The sequence below is a fragment of the Mus musculus genome, chromosome 2, assembly GCF_000001635.26.
Source record: "Mus musculus strain C57BL/6J chromosome 2, GRCm38.p6 C57BL/6J".
NCBI classification, from domain to species: Eukaryota; Metazoa; Chordata; class Mammalia; order Rodentia; family Muridae; genus Mus; species Mus musculus.
The window spans coordinates 175,758,499-175,773,284 of NC_000068.7; positions in this window are offsets into that span (position 1 = coordinate 175,758,499).

The window sequence follows — 14,786 nt, forward strand, 5'->3', positions numbered from 1 at the left end:
GGCCATGGCGTTCCCCTGTACTGGGACATATAAAATTTGCATGACCAATGGACCTCTCTTTCCAGTGATGGCCGACTAGGCCATCTTTTGATACATATGCATCTAGAGACAAGAGCTCCGGGGTACTGGTTCATTCATATTGTTGTCCCACCTATAGGGTTGCAGTTCCCTTTAGCTCCTTGGGTGCTTTCTCTAGCTGCTCCATTGGGGGCCCTGTGATCCATCTAATAGCTGACTGTGAGCATCCACTTTTGTGTGTGCTAGGCCCCGGCATAGTCAGATGCACTAAAAGAAACACTCTCATTCTTTACATCATTAAAATACTAATAGGTTGAGACAACAATTTGGTATTTCTAGAAAATGTGCATGTCAATTTATAAAAACTTGTCTTCAGTGTCCTCAATTTCTTCCTGTACTACATAATGGTGTTAATCCTTGAGAACACATACCTAATCAAGTATGGCAAATGGATGTTACTTATATATCAGAATTTAAGAAAGGTTAAACAATGTACATATGACTATTGATATCTTCTCATGCTTTCTATTTGCAACTGCTTTAACAGGATAAGCAACTAAATAAGGAACTAGTCATTGCCTACATTGTTTTTCTATTCTTGATGTTCAAAATGACAGGAAGACATAAAGTTACTGGCCATTACAGTCAGGCATTTGTGATGTTTTGTTAACAATTTAATATTTGTCATATTACTGGGATTCCTTATTATTCTCAAAGACTAGGTATTGTGGAGCACACCCATGGAACTTTAAAACAATTCTCAATTTAGCACAATCTTCAATCATATGGTAGGAAAGTCTCAAGGAGGCATCATCTGAATCAGGTTAGCCTTTCACAATAGCTGTGGGATACTGACATAGTTATATTAATTAAGATGAAGAGACTTAGCACGGTTAAGTTGCTCCATTTCCTAAGCAGGGACCCTGGTTGTAAAAGAATGGAGAAAGTGAACTGTGCACTAGCAAAAATGCTCTGAGACTCCTGCTCTTGACTGTCGATAGGTGTGCACTCTTGCTGCAGGCTCTTGACATTGCAACATTTTACCACCATGAACCATACTACGGAACTATGAGCTAAAATGACCCTTTCTTTCCCATTTGCTTTTCCTAGGGTATTTTATTGTAAGAATAGCATTGAGATGTACCAATAAATTTAAACATTTTGTTTCTCTTTTGAGGATTTTTAAAAATGAAACATAAAGTATATATGGCATGAAAGGCATTGTCCAAAGAATGCCAAGTGCACACATCTCACTAGTCTATCTCTTGATGGACAGCCTCCCTCAGTCTCACTCTCTGTCAGGCATCATTCATTTCTCCAGCCAGGAAACAGTAGATTCCTACTATGCTATCCCTGGCTTGACCTACAGCTGTATATTACCTCCAATCTGAAACTAACTCAGAAGGAGGTTATGGGACTCACAGTGTTCCCAATGGGGTTGTATAAGCAAGAACCAGTTCATGAGGGAGAGATGACTCCCTGGTAGCACTGCCTGCAAGCAGTATAGCAAACTTCAGGGATTCAGCTCCTTCAAGGCATCACCCATGTTGGGTTGCTTTGTTAATGACTCAGCTAGCTGACTATATCAACCATAATCCGAAAAGCTCAATAATAATTTCTCTCCCATTCACTGGGCTTGAAATCACTTCAGAGATAAAGTTTTGGTTGTTTTGGGGAGTTTGAGAGAAGCAAAAAAAAAAGCCACCCAGAATGAAATGACTCCAAATGTTGGCCCAGCTAAGGTGGAAAATCATGGGCCAAGATAAACCTTTCCTTCCCATAATCCTAAAATTTTTTTGTTGGGTATTTATTTGCAGCAACAAGAAAACCCACTGATGCTCCAAAACAATACTTGGGTGGAGCCATCTCCTATCTCTCAACATGCTCTATCTGGAAGGAAAGGAAGTTCCTTCACATCTCCCCAGGATACATTTAACAACAAACACCCCATTAAGAACTTGCTATAATCATTGTCCAGGGTCAGTGCCTTGGGTAGTTGACACATGAGAAGCTCCTGTGACATCTTGTGAACTGTCACTGCCATGGAGCCAGGAACCCACCTCAGTGTTGGGACATCATTGCTGGTGCTAATGTACAGACTTCAAGAATGTGCCTGTCTAAGATGAAAAGTGGATGGAGGAAGGACAAGGGCAAAAGTGACAGAGTTTGTTCAAAGAAAAACAAAGCAGGGGCTTCTCAAAAAGCTAGCTTGCCATTCCCCCATCACCCTCAACTCTCCCATTCCCTGAGAATCCCACAAGTCAGGAAGGTTTCGGTGGCCCTCTTGTGGCGACCTCAAATATTGCTCAATGTTTTTTGGTTGCATCATGCAAGTGGTACCAGCTAGAAACAAGGTGTGAAATAAAACTGTTGTAAAGGTTTCTGTGTTTTCAAATAATTCATTTACCTTAATAATAAGAAAATCTACCAGTGATTTTATTTGTTTGAAATACCCTGTGTTCGGACATATTGCAGGTCATCACCATACTTAATTTCAAATTATGCTACAAAACTGAAGTAATAAAAGTCAGAATGGTACTGACACATAACCAGGCACAGATTTAACAACTGGAATAGAAGATCCAGATATAACTGCATAAGGTCACATTATCTCTGACAAAGACACACACACACTCAAACACACACACACACATCCATACATGAACCCCACTCACATGCTCACACACACAAATACAAGCACATGCTTATGCACCTGTCACATGCAGAAACATACACACTTGCATCTCCCATTCTCGGTCACAAGCTCACACCCACATATGCACACATACTTCCACATAAACATGCTAACACACAAATGCACACCACATACCTGACCCTCACTTGCACACATGCTCCCTTCCACACACATACAAACACATACACACAAGAAACTCTTTCCCCCACATGCTCACACAAACACAAATGCAACCCCAAAACAACTTTACAGACAGACATTCAGACATGCACTGCCCCATATTCTCATACACACATTCACACATGTAACCCAAGCACATTTGCTCACACTCACATGCACAAACCCCCACGAACACTGGATGACACACATACATGCATACATGTACACACACACACACACACACACACACGCATATGCATGTGCAAACCCTGTGCTCACACATACACATGCACCTTACCTACATGCTCAAACACAAACAGGACCACATACATCTCCACACACATGCAAAAACATCCCCAAAGTCATACACATTCCTACATGTATCCCTACATCTGACAATCAATATTCAGGAAAAAGAAGCCAATCTTTTCATCCTGCACAGAACTTAATTCCAATTGGATCAAGGACATCAACACAGGACTTTGTACTCCAAGGCTCACCAGAAACATCAACGAGTCTGCATCAACATAGAAGTACAAGAGAGGAATTTCTAAACAGGACCCTGGTGCTGCCGAGGATGAGAGCAATTACTGACAAAGGGGACCATATGCAGCTGTACAATGAAGTGTCAGGTGAGTGAAGAGGAGAGGCTCACAAGACAGGGGAGGCCTCTCTGCCAGATGCTCATCTGAAAGAGAATCATAGATAGAATGTACAAAGAACTAAAAAGAAAGTCTAACCATTAAGAACCTTTAAAAATAAATGAAAAAACGGGCCCTGAGTGGTTAAAGAGATGACTCAAAGAGTACTTTGGGGACAAAATTTTGTTGACTATATATGCCTGCATTGATTTTTGGGCTCTCTTTTTACTAGGCTATCTTCTCCTGGTTTGTAGAAATGCTATTGCTAATTTTCTATCCAGGGTGTCTTTGAGGCGGGTCCACACAGGAGAGCACGTGGGTTACAGAAGGAACAGATTCTTGGACAGGATCCCTTCAGTCCTTCTTCCTCAGCCAGGAGGTGGAGCTGATCCTCAGTCCTCTGTGCACCTTTCCTGACAGAGGAGAGTTGGCCTATAGGGAGTGCTCTGACCCAGGAACTCAGGAGAGAGCTGGTCTCCCAGGAGTACTGACAGAGGCTAACAGACACACAGAAGGAACAAGCTCCAGCCAGAGACAGCTAGAACATCTAACACCAGAGATTACCAGATGGCAAAAGGCAAACATAAGAATCTTACCAACAGAAACCAAAAACACTTGGCATCACCAGAAACCTGTAATCCCACCACAGCAAACCCTGGATAACCCAAAAAAACATATCTCGTGATGCTGGTAAAGGATTTTAAGAAGGACATTAATAATTCCCGTAAAGAAAAACAGGACAACAGAGTTAAACCGCAAGAAGTACTTAAATAAGAAACACAAAAATCCCTTAAGGAAATACAGGAAAATGCAAATAAACAGGAGAAGGAATTGAATAAAACCATCCAAGACCTAAAAATGGGAGTAGAAACAATAAAGAAAACCCAAAGGGAGACAGCTCTGGAGATAGAAATCATAGGAAAGAAATCATGAGTCATAGATTTGAGCATCACCAACAGAAAACAAGTGATGGAAGTGAGAATCTCAGGTGTAGAAGATTCCTTAGAAAACATGGATACAAAAATAAAAGGATGTGTAAAATGCAAAAAGATCCTAACCCAAAACATCCAGGAAATCCAGGACACAATTAAAAAACCAAACCTAAGGATAATAGGTATAGATGCGAATGAAGATTTTCAACTTAATGGGCCAGTAAACATCTTCAACAAAATTATAGAAGAAAACATCCCTAACCTGAAGAAAGAGATGCCCATGAACATACAAGAAGCCTACAGAACTCATAATACACTGGACCGGAAAAGAAATTCCTCCCTACACGTAATAATCAGAACAAATGCACTAAATAGAGACAGAATATTAAAAGCAGTAAGGGAAAAGTGTCAAGTAACATAAAGACAGACCTATTAGAATTACACCAGAGTTCTCAGCAGAGACTATGAAAGCAACAAGATCCTGGACAGATGTTATACAGACCATAAGAGAAAACATGTGCCAGCCCAGGCTACTATACCCAGCAAAACTCTCAATTACCATAGATGGAGAAATCAAAGTATTCCATGACAAAACCAAATTCACACAATATCTCTCCACAAATTCAGCCCTTCAAAGGATAATAAAGAGAAAACTCCAACACAAGGACAGAAACTACACCCTAGAAAAAGCAAGAAAGTAGTCCTTCAACAAACCTAAAAGAACATAGCCACAAGGACAGAATACCAATTCTAACAACAAAAATAACAGGAAAAAACAATTACTTTTCTTTAATATCTCTTAATACCTAACAGACAGGTTACATAAACAGGACCCAACGTATTGCTGCATACAGGAAACCCACCTCCAGGACAAAGACAGACACTACCTTAGAGTAAAAGGCTGCAAAAAAATTTTCCAAGCAAATGGTCCCAAGAAACAAGCTGGGACCATTTGAATAAAATTGACTTTTAACTTATAGTTCTCAAAAATGATAAGGAGGGACACTTCTAACTCATCAAAGGTAAAATTTACCAAGATGAACACTCAAGTATGAACATCTATGCTCCAAATGCAGGAGCATCCACATTCATTAAAGAAACTTTGCTAAAACTCAAAGCACACATCACACCTCACACAATAATAGTGGGAGACTTTAATACCCGACTCTCATCAATGAACAGATCCTGGAAATGGAAACTAAACAGAGAAACAGTGAAACTATCAGACGTTATGAACCAATTTTAACAATTGTCTGTAGAACATTTCATCCTAAAACAAAAGGATTTATCTTCTTCTCAGCACCTCATGGTACCTTCTCCAAAACTGTCCATAAACTTATCAAAACTGACTGGCCTGGTCACAAAACAGGCCTCAACAGAACAAAAATATTGAAATAATTCCATGCATCCTATCAGAACACCACAGATGAAGGCTGATCTTCAGTAACAACATAAATAATAGAAAGCCAACATTCATGTGGAACCTAAACAACACTCTACTCAATAACTTGGTCAAGGAAGAATTAAAGAAATTAAAGACGTTTTAGAGTTTAATGAAAATGAAGCCACAACATACCCAAACTTATGAGGCACAATGAAAGCAGTCCTAAGAGGAAATCTCACAGCTCTGAGTGCCAACAAAAAGAAACTAGAGAGAGCACACCCTAGCAGCTTGACTGCACATCTAAAAGCTCTAGAACAAAATGAAACAAATTCACCAAAGAGGAGTAGATGGCAGGAAATAATCAAACTCAGGGCTGAAATCAACCAAGTGGAAATGAAGAGAACTATACAAAGAATCAACCAAACCAGGAGCTGGTTCTTTGAGGGAATCATCAATATAGATAAACCCTTAGCCAGAATCCAAGAACATCAACATGATCATCCCTCATGATCAAGTAGACTTCACACCAGAGATGCAGGGATGGTTTAATATATGGAAATTCATCAACAAAATACACTATATAAACAAACTCAAAGACAAAAACCACATTATCATCTCATTAGATGCTGAGAAAGCAATTGACAAAATCCAACATCCATTCATGATAAAAGTCTTGGAAAGATCAAGAATTCAAGGCCCATACCTAAAGATAATAAAAGCAATATACAGCAAACCAGTAGCCAACATCAAACTAAATGGAGAGAAACTTGAAGCAATCTCACTGAAATCAGGGACTAGACAATGCTGCCCACTCTCTCCCTATCTATTCAACATAGTACGTGAAATCCTAGCTAGAGCAATTAGGCAACAAAAGGAGATTAAGGGGATTCATACTGGAAAGGAGGAAGTCACTTGATCTTTGACAAAGGAGCAAAAACCATCCAGTGGAAAAAGGAAAGCATTTTCAACAAATGGTGCTACCTCAAGTGGTGGGTAGAATGTAGAAGAATGCAAACTTATCCATTCTCATCTCCTTGTACAAAACTCAGGTGTAAGTGGATCAAGGAACTCCACATAACACCAGAGACACTGACACTTATAGAAAGGAACATGTGCAAGAGCCTCAAAGATATGGGCATAGGGGAAAAATTCCTGAACAGATCAGCAATGGCTTGTGCTGTGAGATCGCAAATCAACAAATGGGACCTCATAAAATTGCAAAGCTTCTGTAAGGCAAAGGACACTGTCAATAAGACAGAAAGGCTAACAACAGATTGAGAAAAGATATTTACCAATATTAAATCAGATAGGGGAATAATATCCAGTATATGTAAAGAACTCATGAAGGTGGACTCCAGAAAACTAAATAACCCTATTAAAAAATGGGGTACAAAGCTAAACAAAGAATTCTCAACTGAGGAATACAGAATATCTGATAAGCACCTGAAAAAGTGTTCAACATCCTTAATCATCAGGGAAATGCAAATCAAAACAACCCTGAGATTCCACCTCACACCGGTCAGAATGGCTAAGATCAAAAATTCAGGAGATAGCATATGCTTTTGAGGGTGTTGAGAAAGAGGAACACTCCTCCATTGCTGGTGGGCTATCAAGCATTTACAACCACTCTGGAAATCAGTTTGGTGGTTCCCCATAAAAGTGGACATAGTACTACCATAAGATCCAATAATACTACTCCTGGGCATATATCCAGAAGATGTTCCAATTTGTAATAAGGACACAAACTCCACTATGTTCATAGCAGTCTTATTTATAGTAACCAGAGCTGGAAAGAACCTAGATGTTCCTCAACAGTGAAATGGATACAGAAAATGTGGTGCATTTACACAACTGAGTACTACTCAGCTATTAAAAACAGTGACTTTATGAAATTCTTAGGCAAATGGATGGGTCTGGAGGATATCATCCTGAGTGAGGTAACCCAATCACAAAAGAACACACAGGATATGCACTCAATGATAAGTGGATATTAGCCCAGAATCTCAGAGTACCTAAGATACTATTTGCAAAACACTTAAAACTCAAGAAGAAGGAAGACCAAAGTGTGGATACTTCAATTGTTCTTAGAAGGGAGAACAAAATAACCGTGGAAGGATTTACAGACAAAGTTTGGAGCAGAGACTGAAGGATCCTGTCAGCAAACTCTTGTTGGCATCTACAGCAGTGTCTGATTTTGGTGGTTGTTTATGGGATGGATCCCTAGATTGGGCAGTCTTGGATGGTCATCCTTTCAGCCTCTGCTCCAAACTTTGTCTCTGTAAATACTTCCATTCAGGAGAACACAAGATGTCTTAGTCAGGGTTTTAATGCTATGAACAGACAACATGACCAAGGAAGTCTTATAAAAAAACAAACAAACAAACAAACAAAAGAACAACATTTAATTGGGGCTAGCTTATGGGTTAAGAGATTCAGTCCATTATCATCAAGGTGGGAGCATGGTGGCATCCAGGCAGTCATGGTGCAGGCAGAGCTGAGAGTTCTATGTCTTCATCCAACAGCTGCTAGTGGAAGACTGCCTTCCAGGCACATAGCTTGAGAGTATTAAGCCCACACCCAACGTGACACACATACTCCAAACAGGTCATACCTATTTTAACAAGGCCACACCTCCAAATGGTGCCACTCTGTGGTCCAAAAATATACAGACCATTACAATATTGCTTTAAAGAATGTCTTCCCTGTTAATATTAATGATTCCATTATGGCTACAAGACCAGGAGGCAAAGGGGTGGCTAATGTCTCAGTAAAATGGTAAATGCTGCAAACTTCAGGACAGCCCTTAGGGCTGTGGAAAAGACCTTTAAAGTCTTAGGTTCCAAATATGTAATTCCTCAAAAAAACAATGATGCAAATTGAATTATGAGGGGCTTCACAAATCTAAAGGAAAGAAAGTAGGTGTGCTGTGAGCCAACTTATCAGACAGATACTAAGGAAGGATATAGAAGATAATGAGACTTAGAGAGTGGTGATCACAAGAGATTTAACCAAGATAAGTTTTTGTTGTTATAGCTGTTTTTTATATTTACAAAGCCAAATAGATTCCTGAGTTCAATATCAGTCTGGAACAGATCAAGGTTAAGTCCAGGTGTTTTGGAAATGGAATTTCAGAACTGGGTTGCACTCAACTAGTTTAGTATCTGTGCTTAACAGAGAGGCATGAAGACCTCTAAATTCTTCTGCAATATTAAAAGAAAATGTGTACTTGCTTTCTGCTAAGAATCAGGTGTGTGCTCAGGGATGCACATTCTTAAGATAATCAAACGGAAACTTGGAGTAAATGACTGGATTGGTATGTAAAATAAAAGACTGGACTCTGATCTCCAAGAGATGACCTACTAAGAGAATTTTTTAGAATAGCAAAAGAGAATTTCTTGTAGAAGATTCTCATGGAGAGCTGCTTGAAGATCTCCAGAGAGGCAGATCAGACAAAATGAGCACAGAACAGAATGAACGCAGGGTAGAAGACTGTTTCCAGCAGAGCATAGGTTGTTACCCTGTAGTGATGATTCAACTGCCTTCCCTTTATTTTTGATGCTCCCAGATACCCCTTCTCTCAGAACACTCCTTTTAGCCCAGGATTGGAACTTGGCAACAGAGGAATATTTTTATGCCACTAAGTTTTTAATCTATATCAGGACTTATAGGAAAGGTCTCATTTATGTTAACATAAATGTTCCTTAGTATCTGTCTGATAAGTTGGCTCACAGCACACCTACTTTCTTTCCTTTAGATTTGTGAAGCCCCTCATAGTTCAATTTGCATCATTGTTTTTTGAGGAATTACATATTTGGAACCTAAGATTTTAAAGGTCTTTTCCAATGCCAATAGTAGCTTATACCCAACTATTTTGATTTATGGTTCTTATGGAAGTGTAATTAAAGACCATGTTGATCAGCTGTGTGAGACCTAGGAAAAGTAATGGGTTTGAACAGTGCTCTTAACCACTGAATGATCCCTGCGTGCCAAGTAACCCACTTTCAATAAAATAAAATAAAATAAAATAAAATAAAATAAAATAAAATAAAATAAAATAAAATACTGAACACGAGATATTAGATCTTCAAGGACCAGCTTTGAGGAAAGCTACAAATGGTTAATGGAGCTTGCTGAAAAGAAGCTATGTTTGCTGCAAGTGACAGAGCTGGAGAAGTGGGAGTACCTAAAACCTTGTGGTTAAGGCAATTTCACCATAATCCCAAGATGCTGAACTGGAAGTTATAAGTTTTGTTGTTTTCACTGTTAAATTTTGGTCTCATTTGGTCAGTTCATTTTTTCCTATGTTCTGATTATTTCTGCTAAGGATTGTTTCTTTTGTGACATTGGATTTATGAAAGATAACAATCTCTCTTAAGCATATGGTACAGTGTGGACAGAAAAAAGTAGTTTTGGCTTTTGAAAAAACATGTGACAGTTAAATGAGAATGGCTCCCATAGACTTATATGTTTCAATACTTATTTTTTAGTTGGTGGGACTGTTTTCAAAGAAGCATAGGTGTGGCCTTTTGGAAAGATGTGTCATATGGGTGCATATTCAGGTTTTAATATCTTCTGACCATGCTCACTTTGCTAGCTACCTCTTGTCTCAGGTTCAAAATATGAGCTCTCAGCTCTACTGGATGTCATGTGTTTACGCTGCCACTAGTGACTCTAATGCTTTGGAACTCTAAGCCCAAAATGATGCCTTCAATTATAATTTCTTTTTTCTGTGGTGTGTTTTATGATATCAATAGAAATAAATATACAAAAGAGTGCATGGAAAATCAGAACACAGAAAACAATCACTTCTAACTTCAGAAAACAGGGAGGAACACTATTCCAACTATCTCTAGGGCACTATGATCTGTTCCATGCCGTTGAAATTATCAGTGATTCCAAGATTGGCAATTATATATTTCTCTTAAAAAGCAACCATTTTAAGGACATTCTCCTTTACTTATAACTCAACCAATACCAAATAACGTCTCAACTCCATCTTGTGTTGAAGATTCATGTAAAGAATTGAGGTCCAAAAGCATAGGATTACATACATACTACTCCTTCTTTTTCTGACAGTTTCTTATTTTTTATTGAATATTTTCTTTATTTACATTTCAAATGTTATCCCCTCTCTCAGTTCTCTCCTCCCAATTCACTATTCCCTACCTCTACCCCTGCTTCTTTGAGGGTGTTCCGCCAACCACTCACTCCTGCCTCCCTGCCCTGGCACTCACTTACACTGGGGCATTATACTAATCTTTATTACACATACAATAAATGTTGTAAATTATGGTATATTTAGTGAATCAAGTTGGGATGACATTCTAAATAAGGCACTCTCTCAAGAACAACAACAACGATAAACATCACAATTATATTTTTAAGGGCCTGTAAAGAACTATTTTTTATTTTCTGTTCCAAATTAATCCTAAAGATAAAGTTTGATTAATTCTATATTGTTAATAATGGTGTTTTCTCTAATCATGTCCCAAGTTAAAGGCCAACTTGTCATTTTGACTTGTTTTTCCTCTATAATCTTGAGATTTACACAGTATAAATTGCTTCGACTGTTCATGGTATGTTTTTAAAACTTCAGATTTTAATTGTATTACTAACTGCAAAGCAATTCCAGTTTGTGATAATTAGTATGCATCTTACCCTTGAATTTGACTACAAAAAGTTTCTCTGTTTGTACTCTAGGCTGAATATCTCTCCTAATTCAGAGGAGAATCCAAGATTGACCTGGAAATAAAATACATTTTTACTTCACATCATTTTGGTCATTTCTTCCTGGTTCTTGACAGTGTAAACATATCTACCCTTTTAAAAACTAGGCCTTTTTGAAATGGGTTATATTATGGAAGTGACTATGGAAACCAGTGTGGCTGGAAATTCAGGAATATGAATTTGCCTCCAAACTTCTGGGATTGATAGCACATACTACCATGCTTGGCAATATTCATTTTGAACATGATTGTAAGGTACTGATTCTAAACACCTGAAATGATTGTAAGAATTATTGTATTGTCCCAATTCTTCAGTGCTTTCATTATCTAATTATTCATTTTGTTTTTCTTTTCCTCTTTATCTTCTCTCTTACCTCTACTCTCTTTATTCTCCTTCTTCTTTTCCTCCCCCCCTCTCCCTCCCTCTCCCTCCCTCCCGCTCTCTCTCTCTCTCTCTCTCCCTCTCTCTGTCTCTCAAAGAATTTTATTTGTATGGTTATTCTGCCTCTGTATTTTGGTTCTCGATCCATGCCTTATACACACGAAGACAAGGAAAGCGAGCAAAGCCACCGTGTCTGTTATATGCTTCCTGCTCTGTTCTGAAGCTTGCTCATAGCCTTCACGTGGAACATACATGCAGTGGACCTGAACCCAGTGGGAAGCCACAGAACAAAATCTTGTTTCCTAAAATCGCTCTTTAATTTCTTTAATTGCTAATATCCTGGCCAACTGTCCACTTGTGGGACAAATTGTTAACTCCAATGTAAGCTGACTGATGGGCTATGCAAGATATTCAGCTTGATTCTAGGAGGAAGAAGAAGTGCCTCCTATCTATCTATCTATCTATCTATCTATCTATCTATCTATCTATCTATGTATGTATGTATGTATGTATGTATATTAGTGTTTAAATCAAGCCTAGTAGAGTCATGCTGTAAAAGTGTCTCTACAGTCTCATATCACTTACCTATTGCAAAGGAACACAAAGTGATTAGGTGACACGTATATGTCTAAAATCTAGTAATAAGCAAATAATCCATAGTATATCTGAGCTTAATGAAATACTTGTAATAACATTGCTAAATTTAGTGAGATGGACAGTTTATAAGATTCAAGAATGGTTTTGTGGTAAAGCCTTTGCTCTGTACCACATCTCTGTGGCGAAAAAAGTCCGCTGTGTGAATATAAAATGGAACTTATTCACTTGTTATTCTCTTTTGATATGGATGTCATAGGTTAGGATGGATACAAGCCTTGTGAGCATTGGGGCATTGAAAGAAGCCACACACCTTTCACTTTTCCAGAACGATTAGAGGATATGCAGTATACCACACTTTGAGTAGACATTCTAAATGTGCTATAAGTTTATAAATAATTAGTTTTCCAACATTATTGGGGACAAATACCAACTCAAACTGCTGAAAATCACAATAAGAATTAGGGTAGTAGAAATTTTCTTCTGTTTGCAGTTGTTCATGTTCCAAATGTAGTATTACTCTCATTATAAAAAAATTTGTGAATGCAGAGTTCTTCCTGTTTTTTTCAAATATGTGAATAACCTTTTAAAAGTATGCTATAAATGTGAGCCAGATAATCAGTACTGTTCCCATTTCATGTATCCTCAAAGATGTAAAACAATCCATAATGAAGGAGAACACCTTTGAATGTAAAAGTCATATTATGATAACATTAGATAGCTCTTTTCAATGAAACCAAATTACAAAAGAATTCATACAGATAAAAAGACTCATCAGTACACTCAATGTGAGAAAGATTTCACGTGTGCTAATTGTATTTGCAGGCATGAAAGAAGTTGTATTGCAGTGCAACACTCTGAATTTATTCAATGTGGTAAAGCCTTTGCATATCATAGTCTTAGACAAAGGCATGAAAGAACACATAATGGGGAGAAAGACTATTACTGTAACCAATGTGGTAAAGCCTTTGTAATAAGCAGTCATCTCCGAATACATAAACGAAGAAATACAGGAGAGAAACCCTATGAATGTAACCAAAGTCTACATTCTTGAGTTCTTTATATATATTGGATATTAGTCCCCTATCTGATTTAGGATTGGTAAAGATTCTTTTCCAATCTGTTGTTGGCCTTTTTGTCTTTTTTACGGTGTCTTTGCCTTACAGAAGCTTTGCAATTTTATGAGGTCCCATTTGCAAATTCTCAACCTTACAGCACAAGCCATGGCTGTTCTATTCAGGAACTTTTCTCCATATCTTCAAGGCTTTTCCCCACTTTCTCCTAGATAAGTTTCAGTGTCTCTGGTTTTATGTGGAGTTCCTTGGTCCACTTAGGTTTGACCTTAGAACAAGGAGATGAGAATGAATCAATTCGCATTCTTCTACATGATAACTGCCAATTTTGCCAACACCATTTGATGAAAATGCTGTCTCTTTTCCACTGAATGGTTTTAGCTCCCTTGTCAAAGATCAAGTTACTATAGGTGTGTGGGTTCATTTCTGGGTCTTCAATTCTATTCCATTGGTCTACCTGACTGTCGCTATACCAGTACCATGCAGTTTTCATCACAATTGCTCTGTAGTACAGCTTTAGGTCAGGCATGGTGATTCCACCAGAGATTCTTTTATCATTGAAAAGAATTTTTCCTATCCTAGGTCTTTTGTTAATACAGATGAATTTGCAAATTGCCCTTTCTAATTCGATGAAGAATTGAGTTGGAATTTTGATGGGGATTGCATTGGATCTGTAGATTGCTTTTGGCAAGATAGCTAATTTCACTATATTGATCCTGCCAACCCATGTGCATCAGAGATCTTTCCATCTTCTGAGATTTTCTTTGATTTCTTTCTTCAGAGACTTGAGGTTCTTATCATACAGAGCTTTCACTTCCTTAGTGTCACTCCAAGGTATTTTATATTTTTTGTGACTATTGTGAAGGGTACTCTTTCCCTAATTTCTTTCTCAGCCTGTGTATCCTTTGTGTAGAGAAAGGCCAATGATTTGTTTGAGTTAATTTTATATGCAGCTAGTTCACTGAAGCTGTTTATCAGGTTTAGGAGTTCTCTGGTGGAATTTTTAGGATCACTTATATATACTATCATATCATTTGCAAATAGTGATATTTTGACTTCTTCCTTTCCAATTTTATCCCATTGACCTCCTTTTGTTGTCTAATTCTTCTGGCTAGGACTTTGAGTACTATATTGAATAGAAAGGGAGAAAGTGGGCAGCCTTGTGTAGTCCCTGATTTTAGT